We start from the raw sequence: 13,553 nt of genomic DNA on the forward strand, positions 1-13,553 counted from the left end.
AATGATGGTCCCGAGTCTTACCACAGAGCCACTTCACTCATAAAAAAGGGCTGCACAGGGGTAATACACACATCACCAATCGAGGTACTGAAGCAGTATGGCCTTTTAGACAGAACTTTCAACAGATAATGTCAAATAGTGCAGTAGAGCAGATGACACCTTAAAATGAATGAAAAAGAACCTGGTCAATACTGTACAAGACAGGAAGATAGAACAAAGAAATGTGCTCTTGAGGTATATGCTTTTGGTCAAACATTTTTGAGAATCTAGTGATGGTTTTGGTAACATGCATTTATACTTATGTAATTTATGCTTCACAGTGAAATGGTGTAGTATCACAGAAACATGTATGCGTGAACGGAGAAAAACAAGACATTGTGCCTCCCGCCTCTCCGCCTTCAAGGTGGAATCCTCAAAATATATCAACTGTTCGAGCAGACAGGAAAAAGGGAGAGCTTTCTGAAGAAAAGCACCATAAGATGATTATCGCTAAGCACTCTTTAGATATGTACTATTACTTTACTGCCCTACTCATTTAATTATTTTACGGAGTAAATTTCACTGATGTTCAAATAGTTCCTCGTGGTGTTGTGCAGGAGGTAGTACAATATAATATACGAAGGTTCAGTTGTAAGCTACAAAAGTATGCGAACTGTACTGACTGCCATTACTTACCTTATGCAAAGCTGTAAAACGCAAGCGTATACCGGAAGTCGTTATTAATTACGGCAAGGTAGTGTGGTTAGTACTCACCACTGGCGCTGTTGTCGTCGTCCTTGGCGGACATGTCCCTGACGTCACATTATCCGACGCATGACCTGAAACACACATCACTTTGCTAATTGTTACTGCCTTTATTAGGCGTGACAGCTGCGCACTATTGCTTGCCCCAAACATGACAAATCTTTTCAACGCCTCGAGCATGCAACAAATCACCTTTCACAAAAAAAATGGTTCAAATGGCTCTGAGCACTATGGGACTTAACATCTATGGTCATCAGTCCCCTAGAACTTAGAACTACTTAAACCTAACTAACCTAAGGACATCACACAACACCCAGTCATCACGAGGCAGAGAAAATCCCTGACACCGCCGAGAATCGAACCCGGGAACCCGGGCGCGGGAAGCGAGAAAGCTACCGCACGACCACTAGCTGCGGACTCACCTTTCACAGACGAACGTACGAACATGGCTGCTAGAACAACATACGTCAACGAAAAATACAAGTAATTAGTTGAGAAGAAATGTCTTCGAGCACAGACAGCGCTGTAAAACAGATAAATAGATTTTTTCACCAGGTGGCGAATAACGCAGTGTTCACAGAGTTGTGCGCCCTGCAGAGGAAGACCAGAGCGATAGTACACGAGCGTAATCCGTAAGAGTGTTGGCGACCTCCTCTGCTGTTCCACCCGCGCACTCACTAATCTGTCTCACCTAATTATCGTGCTACAGCAGAACTGCCGCACAGTCTTGCTAGAATATCGGATGTCTAAATTTGTGAAAAGGTTCCTGTTTATGTTTAAGTTGCCTGAGCATTGCCGTTACATTTTTGCATGGCCTCCGCCGACCCACCAACACTGGAACAATAAAACTAGTCGCACTCGCGTTTCGTGCGAGATTTCCTTTACACATGCGCCGCACTTTCTTAGAACCCTTTCAACAAATCCAAGTCTTCCAATCGGCTTCCCAAATAATGACTATATGCGATCGTCCCATCGCTTCTTAGTACTATCCCTAAATCTTTAAACAGTATGACTTACTCCGCATGTTCGTCGGTAATTTTGTAATAAGGTACTATGGGCTTCTTTTTCTTTGGTACAGGTATCTGCTTGTATTCATCCATGTTCAAATACTTTGAAATGGCATCCTTACAGCCAGTGGAAAATTTGTCCAAGTCTTTCTGTGCTTCCTCACAATCTACAAGGCATACTGCTACAGACAAATTTATCATTAGCGAACAATCTGACAATATTGCTGACCGTTCCCATGAACTGTTTACGTACACTCAGACCACCCCATATTACGTTCGCTCGCGCAAACTTTGCGTGATTTACTCAATATCTAAGAGAGTTCGCAAGCACTGACGTCGGCAATATGCCACTGAAGCTGCAGTGTACTGTGAAAAAACTTCCAAGAGTTAAAACTTTTAAAACTGCTAATCAGCTCATATATTGGTAATTTTCGAGAATGAGTGAGTTCTAAGCTATTATGCGACAACCATAAATGGTCCACAGTAAAAATTTCCACCCCATTGTAGCGAGTTTCAACAATTCGTTACAACCAGAAACGGAAGGAGGTACTCCACGCCACATACAGCCATTATCAGCGCCGAGCTCAAGAGCGATCATTTCCGCACGCGATTCTACATCTACATCTACATTTATACTCCGCAAGCCACCCAACGGTGTGTGGCGGAGGGCACTTTACGTGCCACTGTCATTACCTCCCTTTTCTGTTCCAGTCGCGTATGGTTCGCGGGAAGAACGACTGTCTGAAAGCCTCCGTGCGCGCTCTAATCTCTCTAATTTTACATTCGTGATCTCCTCGGGAGGTATAAGTAGGGGGAAGCAATATATTCGATACCTCATCCAGAAACGCACCCTCTCGAAACCTGGCGAGCAAGCTACACCGCGATGCAGCGCCTCTCTTGCAGAGTCTGCCACTTGAGTTTGCTAAACATCTTCGTAACGCTATCACGCTTACCAAATAACCCTGTGACGAAACGCGCCGCTCTTCTTTGGATCTTCTCTATCTCCTCCGTCAACCCGATCTGGTACGGATCCCACACTGATGAGCAATACTCAAGTATAGGTCGAACGAGTGTTTTGTAAGCCACCTCCTTTGTTGATGGACCACATTTTCCAAGCACTCTCCCAATGAACCTCAACCTGGTACCCGCCTTACCAACAATTAATTTTATATGATCATTCCACTTCAAATCGTTCCGCACGCATACTCCCAGATATTTTACAGAAGTAACTGCTACCAGTGTCTGTTCCGTTATCATATAATCATACAATAAAGGATCCTTCTTTCTATGTATTCGCAATACATTACATTTGTCTATGTTAAGGGTCAGTTGCCACTCCCTGCCACCAAGCGCCTATCCGCTACAGATCTTCCTGCATTTCGCTACAATTTTCTAATACTGCAACTTCTCTGTATACTACAGCATCATCCGCGAAAAGCCGCATGGAACTTCCGACACTATCTACTAGGTCATTTATATATATTGTGAAAAGCAATGGTCCCATAACACTCCCCTGTGGCACTCCAGAGGTTACTTTAACGTCTGTAGACGTCTCTCCATTCTTTCCAGTATCCTAAATTGCATTCGTGCACAACTGCCGCGTCGGCATTTGCCTTGTAGGATTCTTCTACTTCCAATGCCATGTCCTTTCACTGATTCCGATGACCTGTAACTTGCAGACCACTCTGTATGGGCGCCCACCACTAGCCTCTCCGTAAGAGAAGTTTAAGTATTCGAAGAATGGCACAGGAGAGCGGCCGCTGCGTCTGCTAGTATACTTCACTTCGCTAGTGCACTCTCGAGACTTCATTCATTCCCACGCTTTTTTCTTCCGCCTGTTTCTTTCAGCTCTGGCAATGATTTGTGAATGCGAAGAATACGAAGTAGAACTTGTTTCAGAGGTGCGCATTAACCTGTCGATCATTAACTATCTCGGTCACAGGAAGATAAGAACAAATACCGATGACGTCATTCAAGAACATCATGCATTGCTGCCAGATTTCTCCCTCCAATCCCCTACCCAACACTCAGACATTACATGTCCGCAGTTCGTGGTCGTGCGGTAGCGTTCTCGCTTCCCACGCCCGGGTTCCCGGGTTCGATTCCCGGCGGGGTCAGGGATTTTCTCTGCCTCGTGATGACTGGGTGTTGTGTGATGTCCTTAGGTTAGTTAGGTTTAGGTAGTTCTATGTTCTAGGGGTGATGACCATAGATGTTAAGTCCCCTAGCGCTCAGAGCCATTTGAACCAGACATTACACCGAAAGTAAGTCAATTGCCCTACTTATTAAATGGAGGGAAATTCAAAATAACCCAATTGTGATACAGGGTTTCCCTCACCGCACTGACACCGCAGGCCATCATTTATGCTAAGTATAAAATGGCGGGATATTCAAAAATTCAAGACGGGAAGTCGTCTTACAAGAGGGAAATTCAAAAATCCAAGATGGAAGGCCTGCGGATACCGATACAGCTAGCACGACTGCCAAGTAACATAAATGTGAGTTTATGATCCCAAGATGACGGGCATAAAGAAACTGGCACAGTTTCCATGACTCAAAATTTCCAACTCACTGGTGCAACTTACATTGTAGCCAGGTCGCTGGTGCTAAGTAGAGAATCCAAGGTGGAAGATCCGGGGATACTGGACCAACCTGCACGGTTGACAGTTTTCCCAGTTCACAGGTGCACCCTGAATGGTTGCCAGGCCACTTGATAAGTACAAGTGCAGAGGCTGAGTGGGTTTCAGACTGGTCTGCAAGCTGCAGATCGTCTTTATTTAAGCAAATATGTAACTCGCCCATGAGAAGTCTCCGTCTATACAGTCTGGTGTCTACACAGCACTTATACGTGCATCTTCAACAGACCAATGCGGTACTGTCAAGCTGATTTTACTTTAAAATAGGGACCTAAGAACGGTAGGGCTTAACTTGTTTAGCATGACGGAAGAGAATGATGTTAATGAAAACCACCTCAGCTGTATTATTACACATTTATTGTGTTATGACCAGTTTCGGTTGTTGAAAGTCTTTAGGTTGCCGAGTTGCGCTACAAGGTCTTGTCACGCAGAACAACCATTGCATTGGATTAAAAAGCTATTAAGCAGCTCTTCACTTGCGCCATCCATACTTTCCAGTTAGAACTCTGATTGGATATGACTACTGACGAATTTCTACTGCACCAAAAGCCTATACAAAAGCAAAAATCAGTGTTAGTTAAAGAATAATACTGACCCTTATCTAAATCTACATCTACATACATACTCCGCAAGACACCTGACGGTGTGTGGCGGAGGGTACCTTGAGTACCTCTATCAGTTCTCCCTTCTGTTCCAGTCTCGTATTGTTCGTGGAAAGAAGGATTGTCGGTATGCCTCTGTGTGGGCTCTAATCTCTCTGATTTTATCCTCGTGGTCTTTTCGCGAGATATACGTAGGAGGGAGCAATATACTGCTTGATTCCGCGGTGAATGTATGTTCTCGAAACTTCAACAAAAGCCCGTACCGAGCTACTGAGCGTCTCTCCTGCAGAGTCTTCCACAGGAGTTTATCTATCATCTCCGTAACGCTTTCGCGATTACTAAATGATCCTGTAACGAAGCGCGCTGCTCTCCGTTGGATCTTCTCTATCTCTTCTATCAACCCTATCTGGTACGGATCCCACACTGCTGAGCAGTATTCAAGCAGTGGGCGAACAAGTGTACTGTAACCTACTTCCTTTTTTTTCGGACTGCATTTCCTTAGGATTCTTCCTATGAATCTCAGTCTGGCATTGCTTTATCGACGATCAACTTTATATGATCATTTCATTTTAAATCACTCCTAATGCGTACTCCCAGATAATTTATGGAATTAACTGCTTCCAGTTGCTGACCTGCTATATTGTAGCTAAATGATAAGGGATCTTTTTTTCTATGTATTCGCAGCACATTACACTTGTCTACATTGAGATTCAATTGCCATTCCCTGCACCATGCGTCAATTCGCTGCAGATCCTCCTGCATTTCAGCACAATTTTCCAATGTTACAACCCCTCGATATATTACAGCATCATCCGCAAAAAGCCTCAGTGAACTTCCGATGTCATCCACAAGGTCATTTATGTATATTGTGAATATAGCAACGGTCTTACGACACTCCCCTGCGACACACCTGAAATCACTCTTACTTCGGAAGACTTCTCTCCATTGAGAATGACATGCAGCGTTCTGTTATGTAGGAACTCTTCAATCCAATCACACAATTCGTCTGATAGTCCACATGCTCTTCCTTTCTTCACTAAACGACTGTGGGGAACTGTATCGAACGCCTTGATATATCACGGATATCAGAACGTGGCTGCGGATTTACCTGTGAAATTCCTTCACCAGACTCCAACAAAGATCGGAAACTGCGATAGAATAAGTCATCTTACAGCCATAGAGATGCTGAATGTGATAGCAGTATCACCATGCACGGAAAGAAGATAGAAAATTAAAGTTCTTCAAATCTCTCCCTTCCTTCTTCAAAAATTCTAAAGAATCTATTATGCTGGAAAAATCCGTTCTTTTTCTTTTTGTAATAGGACGTTGAAAATTATTCGAAAATGTGTTAAAGAAGTAAATGAGAGGTGCATTTAACAGCTATCTGATGTAGTATCGAACCATCAAATACCTATACTTTATGTAGCACACACCAAATGTGTACAAGCTGAAAATTGATTTCCAGTTTCCAGACAACCAAGTAGGCTGCGACAGCTACGGAATGTCACAACCGTGACATCACATTCTTGTACCACAACGGGCAGCTGTCCCATTCTAACACTGGAGCATACTAGGGCCTTGGGAATGCATCTCTGTGTCTGATATGTGGGTCCCAGCAGCCCACAGATTGTCACTGTGTTCGCCGGCTGAAAGCGGGCAGATGTGATCGGCGGGGGCGCGTAGCAGGTGGTGGGCTCCAGTGACGTCACGTGGGCCAGGCACCTGGCGGGGCGGCCAGTGGGGTTAGAGTTCGCTGTGTGAGTACTGTATACCGTGCTGCAGAACAAGGGCGGACGCTGCAACCGCCAGCAGTGCATGTGTGTATCCCACATGGCTGGTTCAGCGGACACGAGGCACTCGCCGCAATGCGCTGTCAGTTGTACCGCCACTTGCAAAAATTCTGTCAAAAGTGTGTCCCGTGAGCAAAGTGTAAGAACGAGAGAGAGAGAGAGAGAGAGAGAGAGAGAGAGAGAGAGAGAGAAACTGCGTGTTAATCTAAAATCGCCGATTACCCACAATTGTAAATAAACGTGAATCTGCAGAAAGAGAAAGAACACTGAAATTTAATTAATGTTGTGTATGGAAAAATAAATGTAATTATATGTTATCTGTGTACTGTAATAATACAAAGACGCCATATTCTACGAAGTCCTAGACAATGAACTATGTCTCTGATGTTAAAGAACAATATCTTTACTTTTGTTCTCGAAGCGAAAAGCTATGAAGTATTTTCTTGTAGCAGTCAATGTATGTAAGTGTCTTTTCACAACATAAGTACATGTGTCTTCTTTCATTTCATCTCCCTCCAAGTGAAATAATTAAGAAAATAATAATATAAGACTCGAGTTTCACATCTGTCAACACCTGCTTTCTTTGGGATTGGTATTATTTATTCTTCTTGAAGTCTGAGGGTATTTCGCCTGTGTTATACATCTTGCTCATCAGATGAAAGAGTTTGGTCATGGTTGGCTCTCCCAAGGCTATCAGTAGTTCTAATGAGATGCTGTCTACTCCCGAGGCCTCGTTTCTACTCAGGTCTTTCGATGCTCTGTCAAATTTTTCATGAAGAATCATATCTCCCATTTCAGCTTCATCTACGTCCTCTTCCATTTTCACAATATTACCCTCAAGTACACCGCCCTTGCACAGACCCTCTATATACTCCTTCCACCTTTCTGCTTTCCCTTCTTTGTTTAGAACTGGTTTTCTATCTGAGTTCTTGATATTCATACAGGTGGTTCTCTTTTCTCCAACGGTCTCTTTAATTTTCCTGTACGCAGTATCCATCTTACCCCTAGTGATAGAAAAATTGTTACTGGTCCTATAATAATTCTCAGATAGTTTGTTCTCATTTTCTTCACTGTGTGTTGTTCAAAATTATTTTGTTTTCGCATAATCATAATTGAATTTCTGGGCTACTTTCAAGCTTACTCTATTCAGATGTTCTACTCGCAATCAAACTTCACCAACAATGGACTCAAACAGCACAACGTCGTTAGTAACGAAACGAAGACGATGCAAATATGTTGGATCAAGGAGCATTGCTTCCCGATTTCCCGGTTTAAGAGTGTAAAAAGTTGCTGTAGGTCTTCTGAGAATTCCCTTGGAAGCGTCTCTTGTTGCCTATATGTACAAAATATAACAATATAATAATATTATGTACTATTGAAAACACTAAGAAGTATTATCATGTATGTACATTAAGACATTCGACCGAAAATGCGAGATACGTTGCGAGAGTGGTTCTCTTGTTGCGTCCGGATAGTTCAGCCTGTAAGCGGGCAGCCCACAAAAGAAGGTTGCTCGTTCGAGTTTCTGTGAGGTAAAAATTCAAATCCGTCATGAAATTCAGTAACATCATTCACTACGCTGCAGTGTGAAAAATCTATTAATCCTGTAATGGAAATGAATGCGCTGAAGGACTTTCCGAATTGGCCTGGAAAAATAAAGCACATTGCTTTGCAACGTTCAGGTAGTTCGTTGAGGGAACAAGTCACGTTCTAGAAATCCAGGAACCAAATAATTTCATCAAGCAAACCGGTTAAGTGCTAAGAGAGTCTGCTGTAACAAAACACCGTGAAAAAAATGAAGACTGTGGGTGGTTGGCAGACTACACTTACAGCTCTTTATGTATTTCTTACCACTTAGTGCACTTGCAACGCTGCCTTTCACTAAAAATGATGTGATGTCACCAATTAGGGCTGAGGGAAACAAATGATTAACGGAGAAAAGTGTTTGGAAGAGCCGCAATGAGCGTGGCCCGCGCGACACAGGCTGTGACAATTACCTTGTAATAATTAACTTTTTGCTCAATCTTGCGGAAATATTAGCCACGCATTTCAGTCAGGTAAACCTGGCCAGTAGGCGCGTAGCTGCGATACATCAACGTTTCTACTCAGCGAACTGTGTGGCACAGGGCACTCTTTATTGCAGCGCGCTATGAGGTTTCTTCCTGATCGATTCACAGACGGTTACACGCCTCAGTGCGAGCTGTTATTTTCTTAATTTTATCGTCATGTCCTCTACGGGTGCGCTAGCAAGGCACTTGAAATATGGTCTCGGGTTTTCCAAGTACGTTCTCGCGTGATGCGTACCGTTTTTCTTAGACGGTCTGCCTGTCACGATCTCCCCAACGTTCCTGTTAGACTCTCTCGGCAGACACGGCTGTGCGCTCCCGCGCAGCCCTTCTCCGTAACGGTCGATATTGATCCGATCTGATATGCATCACATCGTACTGAACAGCATTCGCGTAGGGCTCATACCAGTGTTTTGTAGGCAATCTCTATTATACAGAAACTGCCTGCTATTCGGTTTTCCTAGAAATGAGCCTATGCGATCGTTGCACTTCACATTACTATAGACTGTCTGCGCTGCCTAACGTTTCCACGAAGTTTTTACCTCTCACGAAGCGCTCGAACTTTCCACTCCTGTACCCATCAGCAACAAGTTGCCTCCTTTAGGTTTGTCGAGATATACACTATGTGAACAAAAGCATCCGGACACCCCCCCCAAAACATACGTTTTTTATATTAGGTGAATTGTACTGCCACCTATTGCTAGGCACTCCATATCAGCGACCTCAGCAGTCATTAGACATCGAGAGAGAGCAGAATGGGGCGCTCCGCGGAACTCACGGACTTCGAACGTAGTCAGGTGATTGGGTATCACTTGTTTCATACGTCTGTACGCGAGATTTCCACACTCCTAAACATCCCTCTCTTCACTGTTTCTGATGTGATAGTGAAGTGGAAACGGGAAGGGACACCAACAGCACAAAAGCGTACAGGCTGACCTCGTCTGTTGACGGACAGTGACCGCCGACAGTTGAAGAGGGTCCTAATGTGTAATAGCCAAACATCTATCCACACGATCACACAAGAATTCCAAACTGCATCAGGATCCACTGCAAGTTAAATAACAGGTGGGAGGTGAGAAAACTTGGATTTCATGGTCGAGCGGCTGCTCATAAGCCACATATCACGTCGGCAAATGCGAAACGACGCCTCGCTTGGCGTAAGGAGCGTAAACACTGGACGATTGAACAGTGGAAAACCGTTGTGTGGAGTGACGAATCACGGTACACAATGTGGCGATCCGATGGCAGTGTGTGGGTGTGGCGAATGCCCGGTGAAAGTCATCTGCCAGCGTGTGTAGTGCCAACAGTAAAATACGGAGGCGGTGGTGTTACGGTGCGGTCGTGTTTTCCATGGAGGGGGCTTGCACCCCTTGTTGTTTTCCATGGCACTATCACAGCAAAGGCCGACACTGGTGTTTTAAGCACCTTCTTGCATCCCACTGTTGAAGAGCAATTCGGAGATGGCGATTGCATCTTTCAACACGATAGAGCACCTGTTCATAATGCACGGCCTGTGGCGGAGTGGTTACGCGACAATAACACCCCTGTAAAGGACTGGCCTGCACAGAGTCCTGACCTGAATCCTACAGAACACCTTTGGGATGTTTTGGAACGCCGACTTCGTGCCAGACCTCACCGACCGACATCAATACCTCTCGTCAGTGCAGCACACCGTGTAGAATGGGTTGCCATTCCCCAAGAGATTTTCCAGCACCTGATTGAATGTATGCCTGCGAGAGTGGAAGCTGTCATCAAGGCAAGGACGGGCGAACACCATATTGAATTCCAGCATTACTGATGGAGGGCGCCACGAACTTTTAAGTCATTTTCAGCCAGGCATCAGATACTTTTGATAACATAGTGTACCTGGCGCGTATTGTACTGTTTCTATTGTCCGGAATTTCATCGCAGCCGACTCCGTCGCACCGCGCGCCTGCGGTGGGCGTGCCTCGGCGTGTGACACGGAGTACCACGAGAGGCGATCCACCCTATCACTCACGTCGTGCGACCAGCAGCCCTACGCCGTGTCATATATATATATATATATATATATATATATATATATATATATATATATACCGCAGCTACCGTACGACACACACACACACACCAGCGCGATGCGCTCGACAACTTCGTACCATCTACGAATATCGAGTAAGTTAAGTGTGATTCATCAGGATGAAGGAAAGGGTAACAAAGAAATCTTGTCAAATTAGTAACTATTCAAGCAACGAATACATGAAGACGATCGACTGTCAGGTCAAAGAGCACAGCGAGACGCATCGGCTGATGTGCTCGCATTAGTTCCAACATCACATTTCGGCAGCAGATGCCAATTATATACGCAAATGGTCAAACCCCAGTTTAAGAAGTCAAACAACATAGCTACACACAATAGCAAGGCAGCACGCGCTACCAACCTTCATTTACACCGCGCACTATCTTCATAATACATCCAGAATGAGATTTTCACTCTGCAGCGGAGTGTGCGCTGATATGAAACTTCCTGGCAGATTAAAACTGTGTGCCCGACCGAGACTCGAACTCGGGACCTTTGCCTTTTGCGGGCAAGTGCTCTACCATCTGAGCTACCGAAGCACGACTCACGCCCGGTCCTCACAGCTTTACTTCTGCCAGTATCTCGTCTCCTACCTTCCAAGCTTTACAGAAGCTCTCCTGCGAACCATGCAGAACTAGCACTCCTGAAAGAAAGGATATTGCGGAGACATGTCTTAGCCATGGTTCGCAGGAGAGCTTCTGTAAAGCTTGGAAGGTAGGAGACGAGATACTGGCAGAACTAGCACTCCTGAAAGAAAGGATATTGCGGAGACATGGCTTAGCCATGGTTCGCAGGAGAGCTTCTGTAAAGCTTGGAAGGTAGGAGACGAGATACTGGCAGAAGTAAAGCTGTGAGGACCGGGCGTGAGTCGTGCTTCGGTAGCTCAGATGGTAGAGCACTTGCCCGCGAAAGGCAAAGGTCCCGAGTTCGAGTCTCGGTCGGGCACACAGTTTTAATCTGCCAGGAAGTTTCATAATACATGTTTCATACGATTTATCTGGTTATTTTGAATTCACTATTTTTTTCATAACTAAAACCACCCATAATTTAATTTATGCTAGTTATCACAAAACTAACTGCACCACCAGGAAGGGGAGATGATTTTCCATAAGAATGATATGCCACTTTCTTTGTTAGTAACAAACTGTAGTCAATATTAGTAATATAGTAAACACATTTTTATTAATTGTGGGAAAACTACACATTGTACAACTTAAATTAATCATCAATGAGGCGCGCATCTTACTATGTAAGTACATTTTAGCTAGCATAAGAATAGACAAACTTGAAAACTCTGCTACGGCAAATTCTGAGCCAAACGACTGGTAATCGCGGAAAGCCGCGCCCGAGAGTAAGCGCGTGTAAGTCCAGACTAGAGGGGCGGGGAGGGGGGGGGGGGCGGGTGGACGACGACGACGACACACATAGTCTGCCCAGTGAATCTCTACATTTCTATTGGACCTTAAAGTCTCTTCGAGTGTGTGCCCTCAGTACTTGTAAAAATTTCAGAGTTTAGTTGCGGTTACGACTTCTATTCAAATGGTTCAAATGGCTCTGAGCGCTATGGGACTTAACATCTGACGTCATCAGTTTCCTAGAACTTAGAACTACTTAAACTTAACTAACCTAAGGACATCACACACATCCATGCCCAAGGCAGGATTCGAACCTGCGACCGTAGCGGTCGCGCGGTACCAGACTGAAACGCCTAGAACCGCTCGGCCACAACGGCCGGCTAGACTTCTATTCCTGTAGTTTCTCGGACCATGGAGGTTTTCGAGTGTGGGCAGTGACATCTTACAAGATTTTTTTTCTGTAGTGTACGCTGATTATTTTAATTTTTCGCGTTTTAATCATTGTTGCGATTTGTAGTTATCTGCGGATGATGGATCAGTCATAACTTGTATCTTACGTAATTCAGCGAATTGTCGCGACCGGTATTTATTCGTGGAATGTCAAACACAATTTACTGTGATCATTGCGTCAAGATAACAACACTATGACCGTGTAGGCTAAATGTTTGATTCGTATACTAAAATTGTCTATGGTGTATTGCATCACACCTTGTGTATCCGCTGTGCTTATCTGAGACTGAATTGATTTTATTTTGTGGCTTTACTGTGTTTTATTTAACACTTTTTGTTAGTCTTAGAATCATTAAACTGAAAACGTTTAATACGATTTAATTACGATAATACCCTGCGATAGTGAGAGTTTAGATGTATATCGCTAGGTAGCGATATTTGATATAACACCGGAGGTACGACAGTTACGAGAGAGTTGTTGTTCGCCTGTGGACGAGCAGGGATGGCGAATTTGTAACCGCCGACATATAGGTTGTTTTCCGGTGTACTGTGGACTTAAAAGATAATGGACAAAGCATATTCAAACGTTACGCGTCCAGAATTACTTTTCAAAGCAATATTATAGACTCTGCGAGATTGGAATAACGCACAGACGGGACACTTCTCAAGAAACAATGCGGACTTAAACTTCCGAAGTGTTGATATGCCACTTACCGACAACTGCTGTACCATCGAGTAATACAGAAGCAGTGACTGTAGAAAGATACGTTTGATATGCCACTTACCGACAACTGCTGTACCATCGAGTAATACAAAAGCAGTGACTGTAGAAAGATACGTTTAC

The 13,553-nt window shown here is 44.3% G+C and overlaps 1 long non-coding RNA gene across 1 annotated transcript in view; it reads right to left on the reverse strand.

Moving 5' to 3' along the window:
• Window positions 1–712: 712 nt before the first annotated feature.
• Window positions 713–13,553, reverse strand: part of LOC124605641 — a 216,089-nt gene continuing 203,248 nt past the window's right edge. Inside the window, exon 3 of the long non-coding RNA XR_006978666.1 lies at window positions 713–818. This is a non-coding gene — a long non-coding RNA (uncharacterized LOC124605641). The remainder of the gene's footprint in view (window positions 819–13,553) is intronic.

This window comes from Schistocerca americana, chromosome 3, assembly GCF_021461395.2.
Source record: "Schistocerca americana isolate TAMUIC-IGC-003095 chromosome 3, iqSchAmer2.1, whole genome shotgun sequence".
NCBI classification, from domain to species: Eukaryota; Metazoa; Arthropoda; class Insecta; order Orthoptera; family Acrididae; genus Schistocerca; species Schistocerca americana.